The following is a 19,573-nucleotide window of genomic DNA, read 5'->3' as shown; positions in this document are numbered from 1 at the left end:
TTTTTCCTCAAATTCTGCCCAAAAAAATTAAACCTGAAGTGGCAAGGTTGCACAAACACAAGTCAACAATCCCCCACAGAGGGCTTTTCCCACCCTGGCTCCTTGACAGAGCAGGGTGCAGCAGAAGATCTCTCAAACACAAGGGCCATGGTTTACAAGCAGGAAGAAGGAAGGAATAATGATGCCAAGCACTGTCCAAAGCTTCTTTTCATAAAATCCACCCTGAGATGAACATTGGTTCCTTGCATGTCACCTCTTCTGCCTTGACTAACAAGATGTCAAACTTGTGCTAATCACTGACTGATGACAACAGGAGCAATAGAGGTGCCACATCACAACTACCTTTGGGAAAGCATCATCATGGGATGTTAGCCAGGCCCTTTCCACTGCAGCATCTGGTGTCTGACCACATCTAGGCTTTGCCATGGATGACAGCAACTTGCCCACTTCATTTGCTCAGTCTAAAAACTAGCAATAAAGGTTAGTCTGATTTTCATTAAACTAAATTGGAATATGCTCAATCTCTGACCAATCCTCGTGAGAAACAAATTTGAAACCATCACTCATTTCACAGCATATCCTTGGCCTCTGCCTAATATTTATGGTCTGCAACCCTCAAATTTGCCCAGTTCGCAGTCTGGCTTTACAGAAAGAATAGTTGTGCAAGAACTTACCATAACAATAGATGTCCTTCTCTTCCATGTTGTAGTATTCTTAACCTTAGAGAGTTGCTGCCTGCAGCACCAGACATAGTGCAGTTGTGTACACTTACCATAAATGTAGATGTTTGAGTGTATTCACTGTTGCAGTCATTACATTTGGGTAATCTGCTGGCAGGTTGTCCTTAGTCGGCCTGATTAACAAAGTCTTGGGTCCTGCATCGGTTGCTGTCCCTTCTTCCATGACGTCAGGTCATATGGATATGGTCTTGTGGGTTGCTACATTGAAGTTGTGGCACTTGTGTGTTGTGCAACTCTCCCAAGCAGTATAAGCCACACCAGTTCAGGTTCTAATTTGGTTTAATGAATGTAGGAACACTTGGAAGATTTTTGCAATATAGTCACTGAACAAGAGCATTTTCATGTTAATATCCCAATCCAGATTGTGTCAACAGAAAAAAAAGTGAGACGTGTGAGGCCTCCAGGCCTAGTGCTTGATATTATATTTCACCGTTCAGTAGAAGCAGGGACAGCTGGTGACTTCAAAGCAACATGGAGATGCATACAATAAAAACAGTACAAGGCAAGACAGTTACAGTTTTATACAACAGTAGTCATATGCCCCCATTATAATGCAACCACTGTTCAGCATTATGACAAGAAATGTTTTATTGTCTTTCTTTGAATAAGGTTTATTTCAGCCACTGTACAAGGAAAAAAACAAAAATGCAAAGCCATTAAACACATTTCACAGCATAAGAACAGAAGCATTACAGTATAAAACATGACATAAAAAGGAAATGTTATGATAAAAGTAACCATTGGAAATCTTTTAGGTAATGTAGATGGTAAAAACAAGTATGATACAGAAAAATAACTCCAAAAAATGTAACAAACAAAACTATCGCTGTAACAATAGTATCATAGATCCACAGAACCCAAACAGGAACCGAATGAAAAATACTCTTTTATTTAATACAGAATTAAAATCAATGGCTGAGCGCTTTCATCTACATCTAGTAGACTTCATCAGAACATAAAATGAAGCTTAGAATTGATTTAAATATGTACTTGCAACCAATCACCAAACAAAATTAATTAATTAATCAAATGACTTGTTAAAGTACACTTGCTAGATAAGACTCATTAGTCGGTAAAAATATTATAGAATATAATTTATTTTAGAAATACAGTAGAAACACACTTGAATGGGAAAAAACATACTTAATTTTATAAAAAAACCCTCATTATTCCATTTAAAATAATGTTATGATATAATTCATTTAAAGGTATAACCAAAGCATACCAAATTGAATGGGAGGAAATACATACTTACTTTTGTGAGAAAAAAAGAATATTAATAGTGACATCAGTGCAATATGTTAAGGTATATCACAATCTCGCTTCAAGTATAGGCTTGATTGTAATACTATCATTAATACCTGGATACACTGTAGCATTTAACAAAATTTGCCATTTTATCTCTCTCTCCCCCAGTAGGGTCCTAATGTTCCCTCCCCTGGGGTTGACCTTAACCTGTTCTAAAATGGCAAATTTAAATGTGTCACAATTAGGACTTGCTACATGATGACGGGAAAGAACATTGTTTGTGTCATTCTTCCTGATACTGTAGTAATGATCGTAAATCCGTTTTCTAAGACTCGTGTTGGTCTTCCCAACATAATAACATGGACAGTTGTCACATTTCACCAAATAAATGACATGTTTGGTTCTGCAATTACCCTTTTTAAACCTAACTAATGTACTACTAGTATCACCCAGCACTAATGTATTCACTTCCATTATGGCAAAGCATTGATTGCACTGTCCACACTTTTTCGTGCCTTCCTGAATTCCTAAGGTGTTGTTTCTAACCTTACCAGCTTCAAATAACCCTTTTAAATTAATACTAGTCTTGTACACAAAACGCGGTTGGTTCCCTAATTTTTCTTGAACACCTTTATCACATCCCAAGATGTTCCATTTGTTTCCTGTAATTCTCTGTACTTCACCTATGTGGGGACCATATTTTAAAATACAAGCTCTACTATAATTGTTGTTACTAGAATCCTCTTTAGCTATAATACATGCCCGTGCTTCTTTATCTTGTCCAATATCAACTCCTAAAAGGGGTTTGTACTTGTTACCCCACTCCTGCTGTACATACTTGCAAGTATCCACTTTTAATTTGTTTGGGTAGCCTTGATTTCTGAACATCTCCCCACTTATTTCCATCTCTTTAACCATCTCCAAATAATTTGAAGTCATACGGGCAGCTCGAATGCATTGGCCTTTAAGTGTACTCTGTTTCTGTACTCATAAGGTGACTACTAGAAAATTCAAGATATGAATTGCTAAAAGTCTCCTTCCTATATATCCTAGAATTGAAGCCATCAGATGTATTACTAATGTATGTGTCCAAATATGAAATGCCTGTACTACTAGCACTATATGAAAATTTAAAATAATCACATACTGCATTAATATCATGCATAAAAATGTCAATATTTTCCATAGTATCATTCCATAATATAAAAATGTCATCCAAAAAATGCGCATAGCAGCTAACATGTCTAAATACATAATTAAAGATGTGTTCTTCCTCCCAGTTAAGTAGCACCAGATTGGCATAAATGGGGGTACAAGCTGCCCCCATAGCTACTCCTCTCATTTGCCTGTAATGCTCACCTTCAAAATAAATAAAATTGTAATTTAAAACTATATCCATAAAGTCCAATATAAGGGCCACTTTCTCCCAGGCAAACTGTGAGTATTTCTGAATACTATTGCCAAATCTAATCATGCCCTCTTCCTTGGGTATACTCGGAAAAAGGTCAACACCATCAATGGTTAAAAAAATTAATCACTCCACAAATCATGTTTAAGTCGACCCAAAAAGTCCGAAGAGTCAATGACAATATGAGGGACATTCCCATATATAGGCTTTAACCACCTGTCAATCCCCTTACCATAGGGAAAAGTCTTTGATTTACTCCCAGAAATTACCATACTGAATGGAGGGTCCTTGATATCTTTGTGTACCTTGGGGATACCCACTATCGTCTCCAAAACAGAGAAAGTAACTTTCAGATAATTGTACAAATTGATATCAATTCTGTTAAGAAAAAATTCCTCACGAAACATATCAATGCGGTGGTGCCCTTTGTGTACCTCATTCAGTGATAACATTTTGTAATTCCCTGAATTATGTAATATGTCATGAATTTTATTAAAGTAATCATTATAATCATACAGTACAACACCACCCCCCTTGTCTGGTTTCATAATACGTACGTTCTTACTTCCACAAATTTCCTTTAAGGCCAGATGTTCTTCCTTACTCATATTAAATTTGAGTTTAGTTTTCCTACTGGTCTTGTAATACTTGTACATCTGGTCCATAACCACATTTTCAAAAGCTGCTACTGTACTGTTCATAGGGGGTATGTATATACTTTTCGTCTTGAAATGGGTGTTTACAACCTTATCTCTATTTTCATGAAATAACAGACCCAGGTTAAGTTTCCGTAAGAATAACTCAAATTTAACTACATTGTCCACTAGATCAAAGTTAGTGTTGGGGACAAATTTCATCCCTCGTGCAAACAGTAAAAAATGTTCTTTCTTCAACTTAAAATCAGTGTAGTTGAAAATATTAAAATCTCTATAACAGGACTTAACTTCATTGTGCTGAATAATCTCCTGTTCAACTACATTCAAGTCTAACAGTTTACCCTGTACCTTATTCTGTTCTGTTGTTTACCTCCCCTGCTTTGCCATTCCTGATTCGTATCCTCGTCCCTGATCCTCCCTTGCCAGTTTTGGTTTCTCCCATCTAAAAAATCATTTTCTGGGTTCCTCCAATAATTATTTCGTCTATACTTGTAATTCTCCCTTTGTTTGTAATTATCTGGCTGGTTAGCTTGCTATGGTCCCCCTACTTTCCTTTCCTTGTCCCAACTATATGCCTGTTTCTTGTCATATTGTTCCATGTCCCTCTTAAGTTTATTACACTTCTATCAAACTGTTTTGTGCTATGTTTATCCACCCAGTTGTATTGTTTGTTGTAAAAACTCTCCCATTCACTAAACAATAAATCGTGTGTTGTACTGTCATTAAGCCTTCCTGCATCAATAAACAATTTACTTAATTTTTCATCGTTACATTTAATTAAAAATTCCATAAATGTATAACCAAACGAATCAAACATAAAATTAAAATGTCAAAAGATGCTACCCAGTAGTAAACACTCCTGTATAAAAATGGTAATATGATAAAAACAAAACACAGGAGTGTAAGTCACCAGATATAGGAAATCCACATCAACAAGTCTCCATAGTAAAAGCAAAGTACAAAGCAAGGCAGTCTTCACTTCACCAAAAGGATAAAGCAGTCTTCACTTCACCAAATAGATAAAATTTCTAGTTTATTGGACAAATAAACAAATATGGCAAGCGCTTTCACCCTTACTGGGCTTCTTCAAGCCAAAAAGTACAGTTTTGTACCTACCATAAATGTAGATGTTCGAGTGCTAATACAGCTGCAGTCATAACAGATGGGTTCTCCTGCCGTCAGGCGGGTCCTCGGTCGGCCGAATTCCAAAGTCTAGGTCCGCGCGGTTGTCGTGAGCTTCTTCCCTGACGCCAAAAGTGCGACAGGGGTATAAAGGAACCAGCCGACGCCATTTTCTTCAGTTTTTCTTGCCCCAGATGTCAGGTGCCCCCAGAAGGAAGGCAATACATAAATTTGTGTAATAATGCAGTGCAATATAATCAGAATACAGTAGTTGCAAGCAAATACATCATAAATGAACACCCCAATCAGGTAGTATGAGGATGTGTTGGCCTATAGGCCTGTCCCAAGAGGGGAAGGAGGGAGGGAAACCTGGACTGCAGCTGTATTACCCGAACATCTACATTTATGGTGGTGGTCCAAAACTGTACTCATGTTCATCATGCATACAGCTGCAGTCATAACAGATGGGTAGAATCCCAAAGCTAAGAAAGGGGTGGTAGGCACTAGGTGGAACTAGGAGGAGCCAAAATGCCCTGGGTAAGACTGCAGTGGCAAAGCCTGCTCTAGATTTGGAGTATAATGGTAGGTTGTAGTGCTTGGAGAAGGTATGCACAGAACTCCAAGTGGCTGCTTCCCAAAATATCCTTGGTAGGAACTCCTCTGAGGAAGGCTGCAGAGGTGGCTGTGGCCCTGGTGGAATGAGTCCTAATGCCTAGGTACAGTTTTGCCATGAAAGGAATGGCAAAAGCGTATGCAGTGGCTATCCATTTTGAGATTGTCTGTTTGGAGATTGGCTTTCCTTGAGCTCCTACCGTAACATAGGACACAAAGAGCTGTTTCTGATTTTCTGAAAGGCTTTTGTTCTGTCCAAATAATAACGAGTTGTCTGTGGATGTCCAAGGAATGTAGTAATCTCCCTTTGTTTTGAGGATTAGGATAAAAGTAGGTAAATGTATGGCCTGATTTAAAGCTACCCTGGATACCACTTTAGGCATAAAGGACGGGTTGGTTCGTAAGGAAACTCTGTCCTGATGGAAGATGATGGACAGCCATGAAAGCCTGTAGTTCTGAAACTCTACGAGCTGAGGTGATAGCCAGAAGGAAAGCTGTCTTCCAGGACAAATATTGCAAATCTGATGAGGCAGCTGGCTCAAAGGGAGGCAAGGTCAGTTTTTCCAGAATGAAATTAAGATCCCAAGCAGGTATTGGTTGTTTCCTTGGAGGTCTTAAATTCTTAGCCCCTCTGAGGAACTGTCTTAAGAGAGGTGAGGGAGGAGAATAAAGGTGGATCAGTGTTGTATTCTGCAGTAATGGCTGAGGCATGGATTTTGATGGAGGAGAATGAAAGTCCACTGCTTAGCAGCTCAGTCAAATATTGTAGTATTTGAGGTAAATTCAGTTTTCCAGATCCTGGCCCTTTTTCTCTCATTCCAGACAGAAAACAGTTTCCATTTCCTATGGAGTAAGCTTTTCTAGTTGATGGCCTTCTGGCCTCCAAAATGACATCCTGCACCTCCTTGGAGAGTAGGGCCTGTTGTGATGCTAAGGAATCTTCCATGCGGCTAGATTGAGTGTTTTAGCTGGCTGTGAAGAGTTTTGAAGCTGTGCTGAGTCAGAAGAAGAGGCATTAGAGGCAGGGTCCATGGTGGGGAATGCGTCAGGCTCCTCAGGAGTGGGTACCAGTGTTGCCTTGGCCAGTCCAAAGCAATGAGAATCATCTTTGGTCTGTCTGCTTTGGTTTTCAATAGAACTTTGGGCAGCAGAGGAAGAGGTGGGAAGGCATAAACTGTCATTGATGTCCAACTGAAAGAGAGAGAGCGTCCACTCTCCAGGCCTTTGGATGGAAAATCCTTGAGCAGAATTTTGTCATTTGATGATTTTTGTTGGAGGCAAAGAGATCTATGTCTGGCCTTCCCCATTCTTGGATTATTTCTATAAAAACTTTTGGATGCAATTTCCATTCGTGTGGATCTGTCATATTCCTGCTTAGGTTGTCTGCCAGCGTGTTTTCCTTGCCTGGCAAGTACTGTGCTTGTAGTTCCATTTGTAAGTCCATGGCCATGTTCCAAAGTGACACCAGTCTGCATAGGGTAAGAATGTGTGCCTCCTGTTTGTTTATGTACCGCATAACTGTGGTGTTGTCCGCTCTTATCAATAGTTGACCTGGTTGTAGAAGGTCCTTGAAAGCTATAATAGCATTTATTACTGCTAGCATTTCCTTTTGATTGATGTGAAGGTGCTTTTCTTTTTGGGACCATTTGCCCTGAATGCACCGATCTGTCATGTGCGCCCAGGCGTAGCGAGGCGCCTGTTGTGATGACTTGATTTGCTTGAGGCTTGCTGAATGGAAGACCTGTGTTTGTTTGACATGCTTAAGCCCACCACAGAAATTCCTTTTGCAGACATGGAATTAGTGGTATTATTGTTTCCAAACTGTGGCTGTGTTGAGACCATATGTTTTTCAGGTACCATTGTAGTTTCCTCATATGCAGCTTTGCACATGGGATTAGTAAGATGCAAGATGCCATGAATCCCAGAGCCTGCAGGATTTTCTTTGCAGTCAGCCTGGTGCAATTTGCTATGCGGCTAGATTGAGTGTTTTTAGCTGGCTGTGAAGAGTTTTGAAGCTGTGCTGAGTCAGAAGAAGAGGCATTAGAGGCAGGGTCCATGGTGGGGAATGCGTCAGGCTCCTCAGGAGTGGGTACCAGTGTTGCCTTGGCCAGTCCAAAGCAATGAGAATCATCTTTGGTCTGTCTGCTTTGGTTTTCAATAGAACTTTGGGCAGCAGAGGAAGAGGTGGGAAGGCATAAACTGTCATTGATGTCCAACTGAAAGAGAGAGCGTCCACTCTCCAGGCCTTTGGATGGAAAATCCTTGAGCAGAATTTTGTCATTTGATGATTTTTGTTGGAGGCAAAGAGATCTATGTCTGGCCTTCCCCATTCTTGGATTATTTCTATAAAAACTTTTGGATGCAATTTCCATTCGTGTGGATCTGTCATATTCCTGCTTAGGTTGTCTGCCAGCGTGTTTTCCTTGCCTGGCAAGTACTGTGCTTGTAGTTCCATTTGTAAGTCCATGGCCATGTTCCAAAGTGACACGGCCAGTCTGCATAGGGGGTAAGAATGTGTGCCTCCCTGTTTGTTTATGTACCGCATAACTGTGGTGTTGTCCGTTCTTATCAATAGTTGACCTGGTTGTAGAAGGTCCTTGAAAGCTATAATAGCATTTATTACTGCTAGCATTTCCTTTTGATTGATGTGAAGGTGCTTTTCTTTTTGGGACCATTTGCCCTGAATGCACCGATCTGTCATGTGCACCCCAGGCGTAGGCGTCTGTTGTGATGACTTGATTTGCTTGAGGCTTGCTGAATGGAAGACCTGTGTTTGTTTGACATGCTTAAGCCCACCACAGAAATTCCTTTTGCAGACATGGAATTAGTGGTATTATTGTTTCCAAACTGTGGCTGTGTTGAGACTATATGTTTTCAGGTACCATTGTAGTTTCCTCATATGCAGCTTTGCACATGGGATTAGTAAGATGCAAGATGCCATGAATCCCAGAGCCTGCAGGATTTTCTTTGCAGTCAGCCTGGTGCAATTTGCTAGTGTTCTGAAGTATTGAATTAGTTGCCCCTGCTTCTCTGGCGTGAGGTAGGCCATCTGGGTGTTTGTGTCCAAATTGGCACCCAGGAAAATTATCTTCGAGAGGGTATTAGCCTTGATTTCTTTTTGTTGACTGTGTATCCCAGAGAGTTCAACAACATTATTACATAAGCCAGATGTTTCAGAAGAATGTGCTTGCTGTCCGCTTGGATCAGGCAGTCGTCCAAATAGGGGTATATTTGTATCCCTTGAAGTCTGCAGTAGGCAATTACTGATGCCAGGCATTTCGTGAATACTCTGGGCACAGTAGATAAGCCAAAGGGCAATGCAGAGAATTGATAATGAGTTGAACCTGCAAGAAATCTGAGGTACCTTCTGCAATTTTGTCTGATTGGGACATGCAGGTATGCCTCCTTGAGGTCCAATGTTACCAGCCAAGACTCCTTGCCCAGCATGAGAAGAAGTTGCTGTAGAGTGAGCATCTTGAATTTTGGTACGAGTAGAAATGTGTTTAGGATGGATAGGTCCAAAATAGGTCTCCAGTCTTTTCCCTTCCTTGGTACCAGAAATAGCCTGGAATAAAACCTTGACCTTGTTAGATGCGTGAGGTACCTCTTGAATAGCTTTCATGTTTATGAGATCTGTAATTTGCCTTTGTGCCTCTGCCCTTTGATTGTGTGGCAGGTTTGGCATGCCTCTCATTTTTGGAAGGGTGTGAAAATGGAATTTGTAGCCTCTGTTTATAATGTCCAGGATCCATTTGTCCTTTGTGACAATATGCCAATTTTTTGAAAATAATGCCAGCTTTCCTCCTAAGGGGGCTGCCATTTGAGACTTGGTTGGCATGCAAAGGGGAAAGTCATTGGGTTTGCTTTCTGAAAGATTGCGAGTTATCCTCACCACCTCTTTGTGTAGGTGCTTGCCACTGTCTGCCTCTAAACGATCCTTGGGATTGTCCTCTGCCCCTCAGGCGCCTGTATCTGCCTCTTTGGGGTCTGTCCGTGGCAGGAAAGGACCAGTTTTTTGAAGGCCAATTTCTACTAAAACGTGGGGGTTGTACCTGTAGAAAATCTTTCACAGTTTGCATTGATTTAGCCTTTTCCTCCATTTTCCTTAATACCTCCTCAGCATTAGCACCAAATAGTACATCTTTTTGAAGAGGGGCGTCTAGTAATTTAGCTTTGACATGATCAGGCAAGGCTTGTTCTTTGAGCCAGGCATGCCTACGTATGACTGATCCTGTAACAGCAGCTCTGCATGAGGCCTCTAGAGCATCAAAACCACATTGTAAGGTATGCTTACCCACTTGTTCTGCACTATGCATCAAATCCTGCAACTCCTTCAAGTCTGGTTGTTCAGGTTGTGACATTTTACTTTTCAATTGTGATAACAAAAACTGTTGGTATTTTAGCATATGAAACTGACAGTTTAAGGCCCTCATGGTTAAGGTAGCCGAGGTATACACCTTTTATCCCCACCTTTCTAAGGATCTGGAATCTCTCTCGGAAGGTAATGGATTTTTAGCAATGGAGGCCTTAACTCCCTTGGGGACCTGTGAGATGGTTTCTGGGTCAGCAGCATGGCTTTTGTATAGAAATTGGTGTGAGTCAGGAACCCTGTAGTACCTGTCAGGCTTAACTGGAGCTGGAGGTAGAGAGTCTGGGTTAAGGCAGGCCTCCGAGTAAACATCATCTAGGATGTCCAAGACAGGAGGTATAGCCAGAGGCCTGTGCTGAGGTAGCAAGAGAAATTCCCTAAGCCTTTTCTTGGAATCTGAATAATCTTGGCCTTCCCAGTGGAAGTGTTCCCTTGAGGTATGCAAAGTTTCCCCAAATGAGTAATCCTTAGGGGGAGATACAGAAGGGATGGACTCCTCCGCATCAGAGTCTTCAAAAGGGGAGTAAGAATGTTCCTGATCATCAGAGTGCTCTGAAATAATGGAGCTCTGATCAGAGGAGAGGGAATCTTCCTCCACTCTGGGCCTTTTGTCCGGTGGGGGCTGAGAACCTCTGATAAGAGTAATTAAATCCTCAGCCATTTTAAGCATCTGTTTCTTAGGCATGGGGCCTGGAGATGGGCCCTGTGTAGCTGGTCTCTTAGAGTGCATGGTAGCTTTAGACTTAGTGAAAGCCTTGATGGAGAAAGAAGAGGAAGGTCTGAAGACACCTTGAGTGGAGGTGGACCTGTCCACATTCTGAGTTTCAACGCCAAGAGTGGCTTCAGTATCTGTAGTCGGGGTGTGGGCCGAGGAGCCTGCGACCTCGGGCACAGGAGACACCGTCAAAGAAGTGTCGTCGGTAGTCAGGGGCTGCGTAGGCGCCTCGCTGAGAACCGGACCACGTGTAGTCGGCTTTGGCGTGGTGTCAGTAGAGGCCGCGGACCTCGTGTGTCGGTCCTTATCTTTGTGTTTTTTTAGACAAAACCGGAGTCGGAGTATCCGACGACATAATATAGTTAAATGCTTTCCCAAAATAATGCTGGGCGAACTCCGCCCAACGCCTAACAGTGCGTTTGTTGAATGTAGCACAAAAGCGACAGACCGAGACGTCGTGGTCTGGGCCTAAACAAGGTATACAGAGGGAATGGAAATCCTTATGCGGTATTTGCTTCCCACAAGAAATACAATTATTAACTTTGTCTGACATCGGTCTGAGGCAAGAAAAGTTTCCCCAATGGGGTACTTAGCTTTTAAGAAGACTTCGGTTTCCAAATTTTCGTAATCTCAGGAGCTGGCCGACCGGCACTTGCGAACTGCTTCTGCTTTGGGCACCGCGCGGCAAGAAAGACTGGAGAAAATGGCGTCGGCTTGTTCCTTTATACCCCTGTCGCACTGACGTCAGGGAAGAAAGGACAACAACTAACGCCGGACCTAGACTTTGGAATTCGGCCGACCGAGGACCCGCCTGACGGCAGGAGAACCCATCTGTTATGACTGCAGCTGTATGCACGATGAACATCGCTATATATTTTCAAGATGCCCTACATATACTTGTTAACAATGACATCATATCCTGTAAAATAATTACATAACATGCAATTAGTCATTATAAATTATTAACCATTACAATCCTGTGTATAAAAACAGGAAAATAACTCATTTAAAACATACTAAAAAATAATAATAAAATCTCTAACAAATTCTTCATATTAAATAAAAATGCTTGTGTAAATACATGGTAATCAGTAAACATATAAATATATTTAGTCTCATTCTCTTCTGTATAAAGTGATAAAAACCATTAATAAAAAACTGGGCTCACTGTATAGAATAAAATCATTCCTTACCCCACCTGCTAGGACTGCTATTGCCCAATCCCACCTCCTCTCCACCCTCTTCTATGCCTCTCCTATACTTGCCAACTTAAACAAAATGGAACTTAAACAGACTCTCAGCCTGCTATAACAGCATAGCTAGATTTGCCACTGGGCTGCCCTACAGAACACATCACTGTATAAACCTAAAAAATCTAGGCTGGCTAGAGCTATCTAGACAGATTCAGTATAACCAACTTATTATAGCTTTCAAAGTTTTTAACCAACCTCATAATACCCCTGCATTAAGACATATCATCAAACCTCACACCAACCAAAGATCACTTAGATCATCCAATACAATTGTAGTGCAAACCACTATAGCTAACAACTTACCGGGAACTCCACATTTGCCAACTTGGTAGGCAAAGCTTGGAACTCACTACCCCCGGACATCACAACAAACACTACCCTTTCTAAATTTAAGACAAACCTCAGGCAGTACTTCATGACTCAGTGGCTTTGTCCCTGTGCCAGGCCTGATTAAATACATGGTAACACTTGTACACCTGTATCAGATTAACAATTGCTTTTGTAAATAATAGTCAGTTCAATGCTAATGAGTTATAATAAGCTGTCCAGATGTAAAGCATCCTATTTCAGCTAACCTACACTATGAGTGTTAACTTCACTGTTTGTTATCTATGAACTTTTAGAGTGTTGTATATGTTTCCTTCTCTGTATTACTTCCTTTGGAGCTTTTCTCCCCGGGCCTCCGCTAAAAATGGACATGTATCCAGTCGGACTATCCCGGTCAACAAATGTAAAATAAATAAGTAAATAAATAAATTCATAACATCACCTCCTCTAATCGTAGGTGTGTTAACCTGTATAACTAAAAACTTAAACTTGTGTTGTGTAGATGTTTCTAAAACATGTTTCGATAGGGCGTTTTTATTTGATTTAATGCGAATATTATATTGATGTTCACTAATTCTATCTATATTTATATGTTTACTGATTATCATGTATTTACACAAGCAGTTTTATTTAATATGAAGAATTTATTAGAGATTTTTTTATTATTTTTTTAGTATGTTTTAAATGAGTTATTTTCCTGTTTTTATACACAGGATTGCAATGGTTAATAATTTATATTGACTAATTGCATGTTATGTAATTATTTTACAGGATATGATGTCATTGTTAACAAGTATATATAGGGCATCTTGAAAATATATAGCGTTTTGGCTTGTAGAAACCCAGTAGGGTGAAAGCGCTTGCCATATTTGTTTAATTGTCCAATAAACTAGAAATTTTATCTATTTGGTGAAGTGAAGACTGCTTTATCCTTTTGGTGAAGTGAAGACTGCCTTGCTTTGTACTTTGCTTTTACAACGGGAACTTGTTGATGTGGATTTCCTATATCTGCCGGCCTACACTCCTGTGTTTTGTTTTTATCATAAAACATAAAATTACATTTAGATATTTTTTCTTCATCCAAATAAATTCCCATCGGGGGTTTGAAAAAATGTAGCCCCATAGGGACTACTTTCAACTCAAGACATCTTTTTAAATGCATGTTGTCCATTTGCAGTCCTTTGATAGCACCCAGCTTTTTCCCAAAGTCTGATATGAGCTCTTTTAATGTCCTGTCAGGTCAGAAACTTCACCTGTATTAACAGTTTTTCTCATGTTGTTAACATTAGTAACAAAATCAAATTTAGTTTCAAAGAAAGTTTCTAATACATGTTTTGTTACCAGTAGCATTATACTTTTTCGTACTTTTGTCAATAGAGTCAAACACAGTAGCTTTGGGTTGCGTATTGTTTATAGGTTCATAGGTTCATACTAGGCTATCTGCCCTAGGGCATTTATAAGCCTAGCCAGAGTGTGTGTGGCTTTCATCACCCCTTAGGATGAGAATACTATACCCATTAATTTGCTGTGCCTCTGTCCAGCAGTGATACAGAGATGATTCCCGGGGTAAACCTACGATCTCCCATCCACTCGTCAAGATTTCTCTTGAACAGAGTCAGTGAGGGGCTCTGCCTCACATGGACTGGGATTCTGTTCCATAGTGTAGGGAGTCTCTGGGTGATGAATCTGTCCCTCCAGCACGTCCTATTTATATCCGTGTTGAGGTTTAAGTCTCTTGCTCTCGTGGCTCTGGTGGATTTGGATTTTTGAGGTGGAGCATGTCCATTAATTCCGGGTTAGACATGGCCTTGTATGTCAGGCACAGATCACCTCTGAGCAGGCGGTATGCGACTGAATAGAGCTGGAGTTTCTTCAGTCGGGCATCGTATGACATATGTTTGAGCCTTTATCCTTTTGGTGAGGAACTTTTGGGGTCTTTCCAACTGCTGCAGGTGTCGGGTAAGGTACATTCGAATGGGGCGTTGTACTCAATCATTGGTCTGATAAGTGAAGAGTACAGGGTACAATGACCTCTCCTGATCTGGATGTGAATCCCTTCATGATCAGGTGGGCAATGTAGAAGGTCTTCCTAACCACTTTGGCAATGTGAGTGTCAAAAGAGGTTACTGTCAACTTGGGTCCCCAGGTCCCTGATAACTTCTTCCGTGTTCAATGGATTACCACCTGTGTGGTAGTTAGGGGTTACCTTGTCTTTCCCAAAGGGTATGACTATACATTTTTGGCATTTAGCTTAAGGCCATGGCTCTGGCACCAGTTATCCATTTCTATGAGACCTTTCTGGAGGATGTCTGTGTCTGATGGAGTGTCAATTATGGTGCCCAGTTTGCAGTCATCTGCAAATTTTGTCAACCACAACCCCCCTATGTTTGCCTGCACTTCAGAAAATAAATGCCGAACAAGAGGGGGCCCAGGACTGAGCCCTGTGGGACACTGCTCGTGACCGGCTTAGAGTCTGACATGGCACCAGCAACTCCAACCCTGTGTGTTCTGTCCTTGAGCCAGTTTGCAACCCATCTTGTGACATATGGGTTTACATCTAAGCTGGTGAGCTTTTCTATGATGCCCGAGTGGGGTATTGTGTCTTTGCTAGGTCAAGGTAGGCTGTGTGAACTGCCTTACCCTGATCAATGGCCTTAGTGACTGTTTCGAAAAACTCAACCAAGTTCAAGAGGCAGGATCTGCCCTTGACAAAGCCAAATTGGGTAGGATCCAGTGTCTGTAGGTCCCCAATGTCTTTATTTATGAGTTCCATTATGATCCTCTCCATAGCTTTGCAGACAAGGCTCATCAAGCTTATGGGGCGGTAATTTCCAGGGTCCGTAGAAGCACCGCCTTTGTGGAGTGGGACCACAGTTGCCGTACGCCATTCTTTTGAGCGTATCCTGTAGTAAGGCTAAGATTAAACAGCAGCCTTATGTGTGGGTTCCGTTCTTCATTGAGTTGTAGCACACATCCGGGGACACCGTCCGGTCCCATTGATGCTGTGTTTTTTGCTTTAGAGAGAGCAGCTCTCACCTGGGCATCTGAGATGTTTGGGAGGCTAGACTCTGGTGGGATAGATATTTCTCCTGTTGGGGGGGGGGGGAAATTTGCACTGAACCTGTCTGCCAGTATGTTGGCAATGTCTGTGGGTTCAGTGATTTTTATCATTTTGGACTAATTCTGAGCATATCTGGGAGTTTCCACCCAGGTTTCTAACATAGCTAAAGAAGGCTTTATGATTGTCTTTTGTGTCATTAGCGATTTTTCTCTCAAAGTTGGCCTTGGATGATTTTATGAGTGATCGTAGTTTTTGCTAGTATTGATCAGAGATGCCTTCCCATTTAAGGATTTTGCTCTGTCATGTAGTAGCTTTCTCCTCTTGTTGTAGAGTTTGTTTATGGCTGGAGTCCACCAGACCGGGCGCCTGCCTTTGGTGGAAAGGGTCTTGATTTTATTAGGGATTGCTTGATCCATACATTCCTGGAGGTGCTCGTAGAAGGCATTTGTAAGGGTTTCAGCAGCGTGGGTTGTGGGTTGTGGTTTCCACTGGCTTGGGGGCCTTGAAGGATACCACTCCAGTCTTAAGAAGTGTGAAGTTTGCTTTTGAGAAGTTCTTCACTGTGGTCTTTTGCTGGGGTGGGGCGGGATGTGGATCTCCAGTGAGATTAATTTATGGTCTGATCTCACCAATGAGGGATATACTTCCGGTGTGGAGCATTTTGTCCCCATGTTTGTGATGATCAGGTCTAGTATATTTTCTCCTCTTGTGGGAATGGTGACTAGTTGTTCCATAGCATTTGAGTTTATGAACTCAAGGAACCTTTGGGCTAGGGTGTTGGGGCTTGAGTAATGTTCCCAGTCTATGTTTGGGTAGTTGAAGTCACCCAATATGATGGTGTTTGGAGAGACATTTATACTCTCCAGTGTCTTCAGGAAGGCTGTGTGGGTTTCCTGAGTTTGAGAAGGTGGTCTGTAGCATGTTACAAACTGTAGGGCAGTTTTACCTATGGTTAATTGCACCTGGATGGTCTCCGATGCTTCGTGCGTTGCCACTAACCTGGAGGTGTGGGTATCCTTTATGAATATGGATACTCCCCCTCCTTTTGTGGTTCGGTCCGGATTTTGGGGCCGGAACGCATGATAACGCCATAAGTCTTCTTCGATGCAGTCCGTTTAGGTCTGGCCCCTGACAGAATGTAAACGTCCTCCACAGTGTTTCCTGCAGTTGAAACTACACTGCACTAAATGGATAAGCCATTGCATTCATTTCTGGTATAAGCACCATGGAAAACCTATCCCCCAGGGGATCAGATCTCATTCCACTAGGGCTGCATCTACTTCTACAGCCTTTCTCGGAGGTGTTCCTACCAGGGATATTCTAGAAGCAGCTACCTGGAGTTCATACTTTCACCAAGCATTATCATTTACCAATTTTCTCTATATCCACCAGCTGGCTTTGCCACTGCTGTCTTGCAGGGTCTTATAGCTGGTCCTAATGCTGTATAAATCCATCCTCCTAACCATAGCTTTGGGAATCTACCAAAATGTAATGACTGCAACAGTGAAACACGAAGAACATAGTATAGTTGTGTACACTTAGCATAAATGTAGATGTTCGAGTGTATTCACTGTTGCAGTCCTGGTTACCCTCCCTCCAGCCCTCTGTTTTTCTCTTATTATACAGCAACGAACAACAAACAGTAAAGAAGTAAAACAAACCACAGGAACAGGATACAGGATTAGCAAATTTTATTCCGGTACCTCGGCTCAACAGCCTTCAAAGGCTTTGAAGGCTGTTGAGCCGAGGTACCGGAATAAAATTTGCTAATCCTGTATCCTGTTCCTGTGGTTTGTCTTACTATTTATTTCTCTTATTATACCTCTACTTTCTTTTACTATGCTTAAAAGCCTTTTTGGTGTATTTGCTTTTGGTTGGAGGTATATTTTTGTGTTTTTAATTTTATTTTTCTCCTCATTAGGGGGGCACCTGACGTCTGGGGCAAGAAAAACTGATGTAATGGCGTCGGCTGCATGTTTTATACCCATGATGACCTGACGTCATGGAATATACCCCTGACGACCTGACGTCATGGAAGAAGGGACAGCAACCGATGCAGGACCCAAGACTTTGTTAATCAAGCCGACTGAGGGCAACCTGCCAGCAGATTACCCAAATGTAATGACTGCAACTGTGAAACATGAAGAACATCTGGCCAGTATACCAAAGTCTTGAGAGCAGGGGTATGTGCAACATTGAATGTAGGAGCCATAAACTGACATCAGCTATATCTGTGATGTCTGCAGGTACCCAATTCAGAACTAGCTGCCACATAGAGAGAGACCCCAGGAATAGATAGGAGTAGTAAAGGTAGTACAAAACCCCTGCCAGACACAAAGTCAGTAGTCCGGGCAATGACCCTGTTCATAATATGGTCAAAAGAGAAGGGGGGTAGGTGGGTGGGATTGAATACTGCAACATGCATCTGTGTCCTTCTATTCTCATGTTGTAGTATTCTTAACCTTAGGGAGAGTACCAAAGCTCTCGAGGCAGTAATATGGGAAAGCCTTGTGCAGAAGAGGGGTTTCGGTCTGCTCTGGGGGGAGGCAAACAGATCTACCTGAGGAATACCCCACCTGTGGATTAGATCCTGAAACACCTCCCTGTGAAGCATCCATTCGTGGGAGGGTGTTAAGGTCCTGCTCAAGGTGTCTGCCATCACATTGTCTTCTGATGGAATGTAAACTGCCTGCAAATGGATCTGTAATGCTGTTGCCAGGGACCAGATTTTAACTGCAAGACTGCAAAGAGGGTAGGGTCTTGTTTCTCCCTGTTTATGTACCACAGGACTATCATGTTGTCTGTGATGACCTTCAATGTGCCTGGCAGAAAGATCTCTTGGAAGGCCTGTATTGCCAGGAAAACGGCCCATAGTTCTTTTATGTTGATATGGTCCTTTCTTTCTTGAGTGGACCACTCCCCTTGCACTTTGTGCTGGATGTTGGTATTGTGAGGGATAGCCCCCCTGCCCAGATCGGATTTATCTGTGTAAAGATGCTATTTTGGGTGGTGGAATCTTCAAGTGCACCCCTTGATTGAGGGTGATAGTTGAGATCCACCAGGTGAGTTCCCTTTTTACGCAGGGAAGAAAAGGAAGATTTGTTTCCAAGGGATGAACGTGTTGGTTCCAAGAATTTCTCAATACCCACTAAAACTTCCTCATGTGCATACTGGCTAGAGGGATTATGGGGATCAAGGAGGCCATAAATCCCAGAATTCTCAGGAATTCTCTGACTGAGATGGTTGGTAGTGGTAGAAGTGAATGGAAAAATTGGTTGAGAAATTCCAGTTTTTGGACAGGTACGAAGACTGACATCAAATCTGTCCTTATTCTGCACCAAAGGAAGACAAGATCTTGTGAGGGAGTCATTTGAGACTTTAGGCAATTCACAGTGAAACCTAGATTCTGCAAGATCCTGCAAACCAAATCCAGGTGTTGAGAGAGGGTGAGAGAATCCTAGTGTAGAATTAGGAGATTGTTCAAGTAAGGATAAATTTGAATGCTCTCTAGTTTGCAGTATGCCATGACTGGGGCTAGACATTTGGTGAATACTCTTGGGGCTGTGGAGAGTCCAAAGGGCAAGGCAGAGAACTGAAAATGTGAGGAACCCACTGAGAAACTGTGAGAGAAAAGAACAGGTTAAAATGGATTTCTGTGGATATTTCTGAAAATGTGAAATAAATGTTCTGCATTTCAGTGTGTAGAATGCACTCAACTAGAACTCAGTTACCTAACTTGACAAAAATATAGCTTGGGATTCATTGTTAATAAGAATCAGAAGTAAAATATTTTATCTCTTATAAACTATGCAGCTTTGTAAAATTATTATCTACAAGCAGGTCAAGATGAACTCTTGTTTGCAGCTGTGTCTTGTCAACATGATACGCAAAGATAGGCCAAGGACGAAAGGAGTTACTCTTCAGGAACAGAATGTTTAAAATATGGAAAATAAACCATCAGCAAATCAGCTTGAAAGGAAAGACTTATTATTCTGGCAAATTTTCTAAACTGCTGATGCAGGCAGGAAATACACTATAAAGATTGGGACTTTCTTTTGTATC

The sequence above is a fragment of the Protopterus annectens genome, chromosome 16.part0 (genome assembly GCF_019279795.1).
Source record: "Protopterus annectens isolate FY-2018-M chromosome 16.part0, PAN1.0, whole genome shotgun sequence".
Taxonomy (NCBI): domain Eukaryota; kingdom Metazoa; phylum Chordata; order Ceratodontiformes; family Protopteridae; genus Protopterus; species Protopterus annectens.
This window is presented reverse-complemented; position numbering follows the sequence as displayed.